This window comes from Mytilus trossulus, chromosome 7 (assembly GCF_036588685.1).
Source record: "Mytilus trossulus isolate FHL-02 chromosome 7, PNRI_Mtr1.1.1.hap1, whole genome shotgun sequence".
Taxonomy (NCBI): domain Eukaryota; kingdom Metazoa; phylum Mollusca; class Bivalvia; order Mytilida; family Mytilidae; genus Mytilus; species Mytilus trossulus.
The window spans coordinates 7,597,664-7,612,229 of NC_086379.1; positions in this window are offsets into that span (position 1 = coordinate 7,597,664).

The window sequence follows — 14,566 nt, forward strand, 5'->3', positions numbered from 1 at the left end:
TACAGTTGGAAGAAAAAGATCAGCCAAAAACAGCGTTCATCACAAAATATGGATTGTACGAATACTGTAAAATGCCATTTGGTTTGTGTAACGCACCAAGCACGTTCCAGAGATGTATGGAGCTTATTTTCAGAGGATTACAGTGGAAGACCCTTCTAATATATCTTGACGATATAATCATCTTCAGTTCAGATTATGAAGAGCATTTATCCAGACTAGACGAGGTATTTCAACGACTCATCAAGGCTGGTTTGAAACTAAAACCATCCAAATGTAACCTGATGAAGAGCGAGACACTGTATCTTGGACATATTGTAGGAAAAGATGGTATAAAACCAAACCCTAAGCTTATCGAGAGTGTAAAGAACTGGAAGGTACCAACATCAATGAAAGAAGTACAGAAGTTCCTGGGCCTTTGTAACTATTACAGGCAATTTATTAAAGGTTTCAGTGAGATAGCTGCTCCATTAAGTCATTTGACTAGAAAAGATGTCACTTTCGAATGGACAGAAACGGCTCAGAAAAGTTATGACAATTTGAAAACAGCACTTTGTACCAGTCCGGTATTAGCATACCCACATCCAGATGGAAAATTTGTCCTTGACACAGATGCCTCCAACATTGGAATTGGCGCAGTGCTCCACCAAATACAAGACGGGAAGGAAAAAGTGATCGCATATGCTTCAAAGAAGTTAGATAAGACTCAACAAAGATACAGCGTCACAAGAAGAGAACTCTTAGCCATGGTAACATTTGTCAACCAATTCAGACACTATTTACTTGGCAGAAAGTTTATCGTCAGAACGGACCATGGGTCGCTGAAATGGTTATTTGGATTCAAAGATCCACAAGGGCAACTAGCCAGATGGATTGAAACCCTTTCACAGTATGATTTTGAGATACAACACCGTCCAGGCTTAAAACACCAAAATGCTGATGCATTATCTAGACAAGAACATGATGTTCCAGTATGTACTCATTCTACAAACAGTTCTGAAGACACCTGTAAAGCCTGTGAACAGATAAATGAGCAATGGAAAAGTTTCAAGACTGAAGTAGATGATGTAAAGGAACTGAATTATAAAGTCACAGTAAGAGCTGTGGTAACAAGGTCTCAAGAACAGCCAGATTGGTTGGCCAAATATTCAATTAAAGAAATGCAGGCGTTCCAAAAAGAAGATCAAGATCTAAAATACCTTCACCAGTGGAAAAAAGAAGGAAAAATACCAGAAAGAGAATTGTGTGCCAGTTTAAGCCCAGCCACAAGGAGATATTGGTTAAACTGGGAGAATATTGAATTGATAGATGGTATTGTTTATCAGAAATGGATAAATGCCAAGAGTAAATTAAATCATTTACAGTTGATTGTTCCACAAATATTAAAGAAGGATATATTGGTTATGAGCCATAACACGCCTTATTCTGGACACATGGGAGTTAAGAAAACCATAGAGAAAATGAAGACAGTTTTTACCTGGTACAAGATGAGTCAGGATATAACAGAACATATACAGAATTGTACCATATGCAACAAAATAAAAGGAACGGGGAAAAAACCAAAAGCACCTTTGATGGACTATAGAGTGGGATACCCATTAGACAGAATTGGCATAGACATTATTGGTCCACTGACATTAACCAAGAAGAAGAATAAATTCATACTGGTTATAGGCGATTATTTTACCAGATGGATGGAAGCCTACCCTATACCACATCAGCATGCTGACCTGGTAGCACAGAAACTAGTCATGGAATTTATTGCTAGGTTTGGCATACCACTAGAATTGCATACAGACCAAGGAAAGAACTTTGAAAGTGACCTTTTCAAATCTGTTTGTAATTTATTCCAAATAAACAAAACCAGAACAACTGCATATCATCCGTCATCAAATGGTTTAATAGAGAGATTTAACAAGACTCTTGGTGGTATGATCAAGACCTTTGTCAACAAGAATGTAACAAATTGGGATGAATACATCAATCTCTTGCTGGCTGCTTACAGAAGTACCCCTCATCCGGCTACAGGATTTTCACCAAACTACATGATGCTAGGTAGAGAGGTCAATATCCCTCTGAACTTGATGTTCAGAAGTCATGACAACAGAACTGAGAACAATGAAGATTACATTTCAACCATAAAATCTCATTTTCAAAACATTTATGAGATTGCGAGGGAAAATCTAAAGAGCAATGCAGAAAGACAAAAACGTGACCATGACACACGATTGACTGACAATAGATATGAGTTGGGGGCCTTGGTATACAAATTTGACAAAACCGTAAATAAAAAGTTTCGCTCTCCATGGCTTGGTCCTTTAGTGATAACTAAAATTCTCAGCCCCGTTGTTTATGAGATTCGCGGTGAATTCCGCACTGAGGTAGTTCACCATGATCGATTAAAACCCTGTAACGAAAACATGCCAATTTGGGCAAAAGCAAGTTGCAAGTAGAATAATTAAAATGTGCAGATTTTAAAACAAATTTTTAAAATGTAGAATATTTATAATGTGAAAATTTTAAAACAAATTTTTAGTTTTTGATAAATTTTTATTTATAGAAATGTCTGACGTCGTAGGAACCAAAGTATGGCAGTGCAGACTTTGTGATTTTACCCATTTAAACAAGAAAGGAGCTGTACAACATTTTATGTTCAGACACACCCCAAATAATCAAATTCCCTATTTATGTAACATCTGCAATTTCAAGGCACTAACGGAGGGAAAATGGAAAAACCATGCTAATGCCATGGCAGGAAAGCCTCTCAGAGAGGATTCTACTGTTACGGTACATACTTTTCATAAGTCCACAAACCCATACAATGTCAAGATTGGGAGTGACATTTATATTAAACCCTTGATGACAGAGAAAGAGGAAGAATTTATTCCGGACTATGATGAGGAAATCACCATCAGTGAGGAAGAAGTTGGCATTATGGAGGTAGAGGTAGATGGACGGGATGAGCAAATTGAGGGACTTAAAAAGAAAATAAAAGAAATGGAGGAAAAACACAGCGAAGAGAACAGAAAAATGGAAGAAACCCACAAAAAGCAAATAAAAGAATTGGAGGATAGCCACAAATTCGAATGCCTCAGATTTGGAGATTTCATACAAAGATTGGAAAAGAGAAAAGAAGATCTGAAGAAAGAGCTGAAGTCAATGGAAAAGACATTAGAAAATGAAAACATTTGCACAAAGAAAATTAAGAGTGTAGTGACATTTCCAATAAAAAGAAAACTTAACTTCAGATAAACATTTTATTTTCATAAACATTGTTGTTAAATATTGAATATTGTTTTATTGCGCATGTATATATTTGTATATTTGTATGAATAGGAAAGGTTTCTTGAAATTATTAAGGAAGAGGTTAATCAAATTTTTGATTTTAATGATTTATTTTTGGTTAGTGCTAAATTGATAAATGTTAAATTGTTCATTTTTAATTCTGCGGACAGAATTCTTTATTTGACGGGAGGCAGTGTTGTGCCAAAGCATTTTACCTTAATTTACTTTCGTAATAGAAGTTATTACGTTGTTTAATGCACATAGTTTGTGCAGTTCATTTTCATATTTCATAATTCCCGCAATATTTTGGTAATGATTTTACCGGGAGTTCGTAGCACATTTTAGGTTGTCATTCGCGACTCAGATGTTATGCGGAGTAATTTTCATAGGAACTGCATAACAAATCATTTATATACGTTAAAGTTGTATGGAATTACCTTTTACACATTCATTTATAACGATAATCTTTCATAATTGTAGCCTTTTGCTACACAGCGTTCATATTTACATTGTAACCATTAACCGGAAGTAGGGAATATCTATTTTTGTGTATTCGCTTTGTAAACTATGTCAACTATAGTCAGTTTCAAATTTGGATGCTAACGATCAGCTGCTTTACGAACTTCAGATATAACTTTTCAGATTAGGTATTTTATAGGTAATTACATACATTGATAATATTTAAATACTATTTATTGTAAATTGCAATACATTTATTTCTGTTATAATAAACGGAATCTATTTTACACCAGTTTTTCATTTGCTTTGAAATTTTATAAACGGTCGGCGCTACAGATGTGACTAGAAGTCTATTTATCTAGGGGGTATATCATTACGTGTTATGTTGTATCCACTTAGTTTGGATGATATTAGAAGTCTATTTGTCTAGAGGGTATATCATTACGTCTTATGTTGTATCCACTTACTTCGGATGTGACTAGAAGTATATTTATCTAGGAGGTATATCATTACTTCTCATGTTGTACCCACTTACGTCGGATGTGACTAGAAGTATATTTGTCTAGGGGTATATCAATACTTCTTATGTTGTATCCACTTACTTCGGATGTGACTAGAAGTATATTTATCTAGGGGGTATATCATTAATTCTTATGTTGTATCCACTTACTTCGGATGTGACTAGAAGTCTATTTATCTAGGGGGCATATCAATACTTCTTATGATGTATCCATTTACTTCGGATGTGAATAGAAGTCTATTTATCTAGGGGGTATATCAATACTTCTGATGTTGTATCCACTTACTTCGGATGTGACTAGAAGTATATTTATCTAGGGGGTATATCATTAATACTTATGTTGTATCCACTTACTTCGGATTTGAATAGACGCAGGCAGTCAATTATATTATATGGAACAAGATTTAGAATTAAACTTTTGACTTTAAAATAAAACGAATTATTTGATTTTTTATATTTCGTTTCGGGTTTTTTCGGTTTTCATTTTTGTTATGTTTCATTTTGTTTTTATTTCGTTTCGCACTTTAAAGGTATATTGTATCCATCTATCCCTCGTGTGTATTGCAAAATTGATAAAGTGCAGGTGACCACATGAATCTCCTGAAGATGAACTGATGTTTTGTATTCCGATGGGCAGATGTCTTTGGTATTCAAACATTATTTTCAGCACAAATATCTCCTAAGGAAATAATTACCGCCAATCAACCAACACCTTTTCTGTTCAGTCGTTTCTAATAATAAATAAGCTTGCAATTATATATAAAAGTCATAGATTAACGTTACTTTACATTCAGAAATGAACTAATTGTGTCTTTGTACGCAACTATTTTACAAAGAAAACCCCATTAATTTTTGTATTTGATTTGGCTTTTATTCCGTTCTGATTAAAAGCAAAATAACGAGTCTTTTGTAGAGGAAACCCGTGTCTTGTATATCGAATTATGAGCCTTCTATCGTTGATCAGAGTTTTTTTTCTGCGTAAAGATACAAAGAAACATTAACATGGTTGAGTTTTACATCTATTTGCTTATCAGAGCATGATTCTAGAGGCTGATGTAACCGTCATTATACTGTAATCTAAAGTAGTGCGGATGAAGATAATCATACAATCGCATACACAACAAATATGAATCTGTTTTATCAAGAAGTGATTTTGGTAAATGAATCCAAATATAAAAAAGAAGATGTTGTATGATTGCCAATGAGACAACTGTCCACAAAAGACCGAAATGACACAGACATTAACAACTATAGGTAACCGTACGGCCTTCAACAATGATCAAAGCCCATACCGCATAGTTAGCTTTAAAAGGCCCAGATAAGAGGCACTCCCCCAAACCGCCAGTAAAACACTCTCAAGTGATGGGCATTTGTTTTGACTGTGCAGAATATATCAATTTGCATCCTTTAATTATGAGCTGAGAATTTAAACCTGGTGCTTCACATAGAGAAAGTGCCACGCTCTATGCACGTTACGAAAAAGTAAAATCACAAAAAAACTGAACTCCGAGGAAGTTCAATTTTAAAGTCCCTAATCACATGGCAAAATAAAATGACAAAACACATCAAACGAATGGACAGAAACGGTCATATTCCTCACTTGGTACAGGCATTTTTAAATGTAGACAATAGTGGATTGGACCTGGTTTTCTAGCGCTCAAACTCTCACTTTTACGACAGTCTCATCAAACTCCGTTATATTTACAACGATGCGTGAACAAAACATTCTAAATAAAATAGTCAAAATATGGGTACAGCAGTCATCACTGAGTTACAATCTAAAAACAAACAATCATTTACACAAAAGCACAAAAGCATCTTTCAAATAAAAAAAAACCAGATTCATTGCTTCGCGTGTCTGACGAAAGAAAATGTTAACGTCACATAGAAAGAAACATTTTCGTTCAATGTGTAATTTCACATGGGGAATGTTGGTATACAGGGTCGAAAAAATCAAAAGTTATGTTAGAATTTATTTCAGAGATAAAACGAGATTTAAACTTATCCAGAAGTTCTTTAGAATTTTTAAAAATCCACATATGGCTAATAAAACAACGCGAGTAATATAATGTTGTCGTTTGTCGTTCAAAGTATTTTCAAATTTATAACAGAACAATAACATAATGACATATGATAGAACAATAACATAATAACGGGATCTTTTAAAGTACAGAGTCACATTAAAAGGACCAAAGCAACACAAAAAGTCGAATATTCGAAACACACCAGCAAAAATGAAAGATAATACAATCAAATTGACGGGATTTTTAAGTACCGAGCCACGTCAAATGGATAACAAAGAAAACAAACCAAACAGTAAAAGTAATGTTATTAATACACTGTGACTAAACCACACCGGCAAAATTTGTTCGGACTCGATGGTATCTAACGATATCGAAGAATATATATACATATACAACTATTTTCTACAACCGTGCTATATATATTTACGGAGAAATAAGTAAAAATGCATGTCAAAATGACAAATTGAGTTAACCTTGCCTCGAAATAGCTTAATTTCTCGTTAAATTGTTCACATTGTACGAAAAGAACGGTACGGGAAGATAGATACTGACACGGAGATTGCAAAAATTGACATTATGAACATCTCAATACTTGAAATTTTGAGTCTGGAATGAAAGAAATTGGTCATGTCAAAATGTAACTGACCGGTTTTGTCAATGTTTACCACCCGGTTTTGCATAGATTTCATAATGCTTAACCCGGTTTGGTCAAATAAAAAAAAATCAGAATCGCATTACATTTTAAATGATATTTTAAATTCAGTGTTAAAAAGGAAATGTGTGACCGGGTCGTTGGAAAACAAGTTCTTTCTCAGGACAACGGTTTATTATTTACACGGGGGGATAACTTCTTATTATTGGATAAACGGGGATGTGCCAAAAATATGGGTCATACTTTTGCGAGATTTTATATAAAATGACCCTCCTTTTTAATGACATCCTATATTAAAATGCATTTAAAAAAACTGTTTATTGATTTGGGGTATGATCTACATATAATACATAAATATGCTATTGAGAATCTTTCATTAGTAATGGTCAATTATTATATTAATTAAATCAATTCATTTGGAAGTTCACCTTTCAAATAAGTTCCCAAATGGGTCATATTTTAGATATTGTATAGGTCATTCTTTCTTAAATATTTTTATAACTATAGGTACTGAATTTCAGTGAATGTTATATTAAAATGGGTACGTTTTTTAGGCAAAAATGGTCACACCCCTACCAAAAAAAGATCAAAGTTACAGAGCTAAAGATTTGTTTTCCTATTCATCGTCATTGGAATGCAACTGGAACACACATTCTGAGGTCACACAGGTTCAAACAATACTCAGTCCGGCAGTGGGCAGAGCTTAAAGCGATATCAGTATAGTATACAGATACAGCATAGCGATATCTGTAGGGCTGTATAGTATACGTAGGACACCCAATAGACCACTTTCGAGTTCATCCGTCACCGGCAAAAACTCGTCAATTATACACGCCTTTATGACGTCATTTACCAGATAGAGGGGCTCGCCTGTATCTCTGCACTATTTACGTTCATCAAGCGTCTTAGTGATCGTCTTTGTGCAGGATAAACTAGAAATAATGGTTGCTCTGTAGGTACTTACTGACATTTCCCTAATGACAGCAGTGTTGATTGTCAATTTTGAGAATTCAATTTGCCGAATAATTCGTACAATATAGAATTATAGTTTTCCAACCACTCGCTCAACATTGGAAGGAAGTGACGACACCCCTAAACGCACAAATGACGATGATAAAGGCGCGTATAATTGACGAGTTTTTTCCGGTGATGAATGAACTCGAAAGTGGTCTATTGCAGGATAAATATAAATAATATGTCTAATTTTTTTTATTTAAAAAAAAAACGCCAGTGAAGTTGTTTGCTATGTCCGATCAAGTTATCCCGTTCGTGAAATTTGAAATTCAGTTGTTACACATTTTTTTTTTAAATTCATGAACGATGTAATTTTGTTTTGGAATTCTTGGTTGTTTTTAGCTCACTTGCCCTAGTCCGAGATTACTCTGACGTCCAACGGCTGATATGCCAGACAAGCTTGGGCCGTGGGACGTCAGAGCTTGTCCCGTATCAAAAAGTGGATATTTGCCCGCCCAAACTAATGATGGATCCGCTACTTCATCGCTTCTGGAGCCGACTGAGGGCCTTGGAATTATATAAATCGGGCATCAATCTCTTCATTTTTCATTTATCTTTTCATATATGTAAGTTTCACCTACCTGCCAACCTTTTTTTTCTATATTTTAACAGTTTTTACAGAGACCCATCGGTTTATTCAATTATGCCTTTCATTTTCAAAGATTATCACGTGACCACGAGAAAACAGTGCAAATGACCATAATGTTACACCTCGTTCATTTACGATGCAAATTATCTAAATGTCCGAGAGCTTCCGATTGTTATCGTGGTCGGAACTAGATGCTTACTACCGATCTCCTGTAAAGAAGGTGAAAAAACGTGGTTGCTTCCAAATGATAACATATCGATCTCCTACAAAGGAGGTTAAAAAATATAAATATTTGCGTATTGGAGTCTCGAGACCACGAACTCTCTCTTAACTTGACGTCCATTTGAAAGTGAAATTCAAAATGCATAAACCGATGGGTCTCTGTAAAAACTGTTAAAATGTAGAAAAATAAAGGTTGGCAGGTAGGTGAAACTTACATATATGAAAAGATAAATGAAAAATGAAGAGATTGATGCCCGATTTATATAATTCCAAGGCCCTCAGTCGGTTCCAGAAGCGATGAAGTAGCACATCCATTTTGGGTGGACAAATATCCACTTTTTGATACGGGACAAGCTCTTACGTCCCACTGCCCCAGCTTGTCTAGCATAACAGCCGTTGGACGTCAGAATAATCTCGGACTGACTTGAGTAAAGTAAAAGTATTTTTTGCATCACTTGACACCGGTCGATCGCCGTTCATTATCTTAAATACAATTTTTATATAATTTTTCACATCTAAAATTACTAGCTAAGGCTGCATTTAACAAACCTTATCTAAAGTCGTATGTTTTTTTTAATTATAACTAGGGTTTCTAGTTTTGAAAATTTTACTGTGACCCCGCTTGTCAACCAAGATCATGGCCGTCATGGCTAAGACATAAACAAAGGTTGGCATGCAAGTGCATGATGTCAATTATTGTAAAACAGTCGTAGACATAGACAATTCGAAAGAACCAGATTATTATCTTCAAAATGTTGAGCTCTACCATTTGTCCTTTTACTATAAAAGTCTCACATAAGTTCTTAAAGGAGTTATTACATTGCCCTTAAATGACGAATTTAAAGTTATATTTAGCTCACCTGACCTGTAAAGTCAAGTGAGCTTTTCTCATCACTTGGCGTCCGTCGTCCGTCGTCCGTAAACTTTTACAAAAATCTTCTCCTCTACAACTACTGGGCCAAATTTAACCAAACTTGTCCACAATCATCCTTGGGGTATCTAGTTTAAAAAATGTGTCCGATGACCTGGCCATTCAACACAGGGGTAAAATGTATATTTTGGCTTATATCTTTGAAACCAAAGCATTTAGAGCAAATCTGACAGGGCAACATTGTTGATCAGGTGAAGATCTATCTGCCCTGAAATTTTCAGACGAATCAGACAACCTGTTGTTGGGTTGCTGCCCCTGAATTGGTTATCTTAAGGAAATTTTGCAGTTTTTTGTTATTATCTTGTATACTATTATAGATAGAGATAAACTGTACATAGCAATAATGTTCAGCAAAGTAAGACCTACAAATAATTCAATATGACCAAAATTTTTTCAGTCAACCCTTTAAGGAGTTATTGCCCTTTATAGTCAATTTTTAACAACTTTTTGTCATATTGTGTAACTTGTACAATAATCTTCTTCTCTGAAACTACTTGGCCAAATTTAACCAAACTTAACAAAAACTAGATATCATTGAGATTTTATGAGATTCATAGTTTATCTGTCATATTCTCCTTCAAGGAACCAATTTGAAAGCTGATGACAGCAAGTAGTAACGAGTGTCAAAAGTGGTCTGAAGAGGTATTTTGGAATGATTTGTATAGTCTATTTAAACTTCCTTAAACATGATCTTTGTAACTTCATCTAAAGCAAATTCATTTAAAGGTTGCATAAATGCATTTAAGGGAAACAAATAATTATGATCGCATCTATCAAAACGACATTTGAATAAACTCAACAGATCTAGAGACTATGACGCTGCTCTTTATTCTAAAACCAATATAACCATTATTTGGCCAAAATATAAAAAAACAATAAGATAAACATGATTATGATAATATGTGGATTTAACGTCAATAAGAAAGCAGTACAAGGTAAGATAGTGACATCTAGCGGTCAATACTTTCACAATACACAAGGCTTATAAGATTTAGAATGGAAATGGGGGATGTGACAAAGAAACAACAAACCGAACAAAGAGAATAAAAAAGCATAAAGCCACCAATGGGTCTCCAACATAGAGAAAATCTCGCACCCGGAGACGGGCTTTAACTGGCCCCTAAACAAAACTATTAGTTAAGGAAATATGGACGTTTAATCTAATGTTATAATATATTCATACATTTTTAATGTTCTTTGTACTAGGTAGAAAGAAGTAACTTGTGTGTGCATTTAGAAACGTATGCCAATTATGAAATAAACCTGGAATATATCATAGCATCAACTAAAAACCAAACAAAGGAGGAACTTATTGCAATAGGTTTAGTGTATGTATGGACACTTGTCGTGACAAATTTTACACAGTGTTCTGGCTATTTTCGAATAGACGAAAGTAAAAATTAAAAGATGGCGAAAGTGAGTATATCCTTACAGGTCTTGAGGAAGTCATTTAGTAACGAAATACCAGTACTTGAAAAATCTGTCCGAGATCATAGACTACATATTGTTAAGAAGGACATTGACACAGAAGAACTTACTTTAATTAAGAAAAGAAATCCGAGCTCAAGTATAACAGATGATTCACATCGTTTTAACAAAATATATTTTAAACCTATCGTTCCTGATCACAAAGAAATGTTTTTAAAGTATTTACTATCAACTTTCAACATTGATATTAATGTTCAGAACGAAAAATTTTGCAGTCATCAAAAGATAGCTGTCGACGTGACCTCAGATGGAGGATTGTATATCGGTTCCGATAGGATACGTTGTGATGAAAGCAAACCAAGATCAGAGAGCATAATATCAATCGTTCGTTTGTCTAACCTAGCCATACTAACATATGTTTGCTTTTCAATATCCATCATTGCTCTGGCAATTTTTATAGTTTTCAAAGGGAAACATAAATATCATAACAGTATCCCTGGTTCAAATATGGAAAACTTGTCAACGTCTCTTTTACTGGCCAATATTTTGTTCTTATTTGGTATAGGTGCATCAAAGATTACTGGTATATGCTATGTTTTTGGTATAATTCTCCACTATTTATGGTTGACCGTTTTCACCTACATGACAATAGCAGTAGCACATATTGTGTTTAGTCTTTCACAAATAAGAATTCGTCGTTCTGTCCCAAGTGAAGATGTCAATAAGCATCGCACTGTAACTTTCGTAGGGCTAATTGTACCGTTATTCATCGTTGTACCCGCAATTTTTATTGATCAGCTCGGTCCAAAATATTGGTCCCTAAGATACGCTGGTTCTGGATGCTTTCCTAATAAGTATCCTGCAAATATTATCTTTTTTTCTGGGCCTGTAGTTTTTGCAGTTGGGACAGACTTTGTTTGTATGTTACAAAGTATAGTTCAGATATGTAGGATCCGTTTGACAAGGAGAAGAATGTGTCAGTCAAATGTCTACCAAGATGCACAAATTTACCTTAGAATCGTGGTGTTGTCAGGAGTGTTTTGGATGACTGGTATTCTCGCTGCCATGTTCGATTCTGATTGGTTAGATTATGTTTTCACAATTCTCTGTGGACTGCAAGGACTTTGTGTTGCTGTTGCAAATTTGACCACTGGTCGTGTAATAAAATCAAAACGATTGTCGATCAATGATAGAAACATTCAAAACACAGTTAGTTTCCAATTGAGACAATTCTGATACTAGTAGTCTGCCATGTTTATAGACTTGACTGAATTTGCTTAGTTGATATGAACTATTTTTTATATACCGGTATTTTACAATGGAAACTGTGAAATGACGTTTCGACGACACTTCTTCACATAAAAGAAATGGTATGACACTTCTTCATACAATGGAAATAGTTACACGGTGTTTCGATGACACTTCAAGTCTTCACACAAACAAAACTGTTACACGGCGTTTAAATGGCTCTTCTTCACACAATAGCGACTGTTTATTTAACGCATCATATAAATGTAGCGGAATTTGATGAGACTGTTATTAAAGTGAGAGGGTTAGCGCTATAGAACCAGGTTTTATCCACCATTTTCTACATTTGAAAATGCCTGTACCAAGTCAGGAATATGACAGTTCTTGTCCATTCGTTTTTTATGCGTTTTGTTTTTTGATTTTGCGATCTGACTATGGACTTTCCAAATTGATTTTCCTCTGAGTTCAGTATTTTTGTGATTTTACTTTTTACACGGCGTTAAAATGACTTATTTGCACACAATAGAGACAGTTACACGGCGTTAAAATGACTCATCTGCACACAATAGAGACAGTTACACGGCGTTAAAATGACTCATCTGCACACAATAGAGACAGTTACACGGCGTTAAAATGACTCATCTGCACACAATAGAGACAGTTACACGGCGTTAAAATGACTCATCTGCACACAATAGAGACAGTAACACGGCGTTCAAATGACTCATCTGCACACAATAGAGACAGTTACACGGCGTTTAAATGACTCATCTGTACACAATAGAGACAGTTACACTGCGTTAAAATGACTCTTCTTCACATATATGGAAAGTGTTACACGGTGTTAAAATGATTCTTCTTCACACAATAGAATATGTTACACGGCGTTAAAATGACTCTTCTTCGCATATGGAAAGTGTTACACGGCGTCAAAATGACTCTTCTTCACATATGAAAAGTTTAAAACGGCGTTAAGATTTCTCTTCTTCACATATGGAAAATGTTAAACGGCGTTAAGATGACTCTTCTTCACATATGGAAAGTGTTACACGGCGTTAAGATGACTCTTCTTCGCATATCGAAAGTGTTACACGGCGTTTATATGACACTTCTCCGCACATTTGAAATGACGTTATGACCTTTGATTTCTTTTAAATGCAAACCGTAATTTGCCGCCGGTTTATTTGTTGTAACATACTGTTGATCAATATTAAGTTACTATTTAATAAAATTGCATTCACTAAGTCTTTGATTTCTTTCATATAATTTCTCCAGCAATATTATAGATAACATATATCTTACTTGTTGCGAGTTTTGTTTACCCAATTATAGAGGACTTATAGCTAAGATAAATTTAATAAAACGAGAAGTACATATAGACGTTATCAGAAATACTATATACGCTTTGTTCTTAAAGTGTCAGACCACCAATTAAAAATCTCTATTTGTTCAACCAAATTTTGCAATTTCTACTGCTTTCTAAATAGTTTACCTTAAGTTTAACTTCATAGAAATCAGGTGTATCATAAATTGTGCATGTATCAGCTTTCTACATGCCAATTTTAAACATATCGTAAAAGCCTACTAAGAAAACGGACCTTTGAATAAAGGTACAGTAACTCCAAACCCCTGGTTTTCTGAAAATCTTCAATTAGTATTATACTATGGAATGCATTGATCCTCAACTTTTAATGCTAGCTCTGACATAGACAAATAAATGTTGGCTCAAAGTGGTCTAAATATAGGTTTCTTTCATCAAAAGTTTCATTTCTGAAAACCAAAAGCACTATTTTGTGTCCGAGTAGGACTACTTCTAAATTCGAGGAAGTAATTGGTGATGAGACACCTAAATCCTCAAATGTCAGTCAAAGAGATGCAGAAATAAAGAAATAAACAAATGTATCAATGTATCAATGTATCAATGTCAAAATCATAGTTCGATTAACAATCTGATCAAGCCATGGCAAAAAAGCAAAAAACGACTAAAAACGGCAGTTTATTCTAATCAAATGTTATTGCGACATCCAAGCAATAGAATTGGACACAAATGCCGTTCGGTATTGAAAAAAGAAAAACGAATAATGGGGAACTAGAAAATAAAGAATAACGAAAAGCAGGCTACTAGAAAATAGAGAATAATGGGGTACTAGAACAGTCATAAAGAATAAAGTGTAATATTCTCTGGGGCCGTATATGG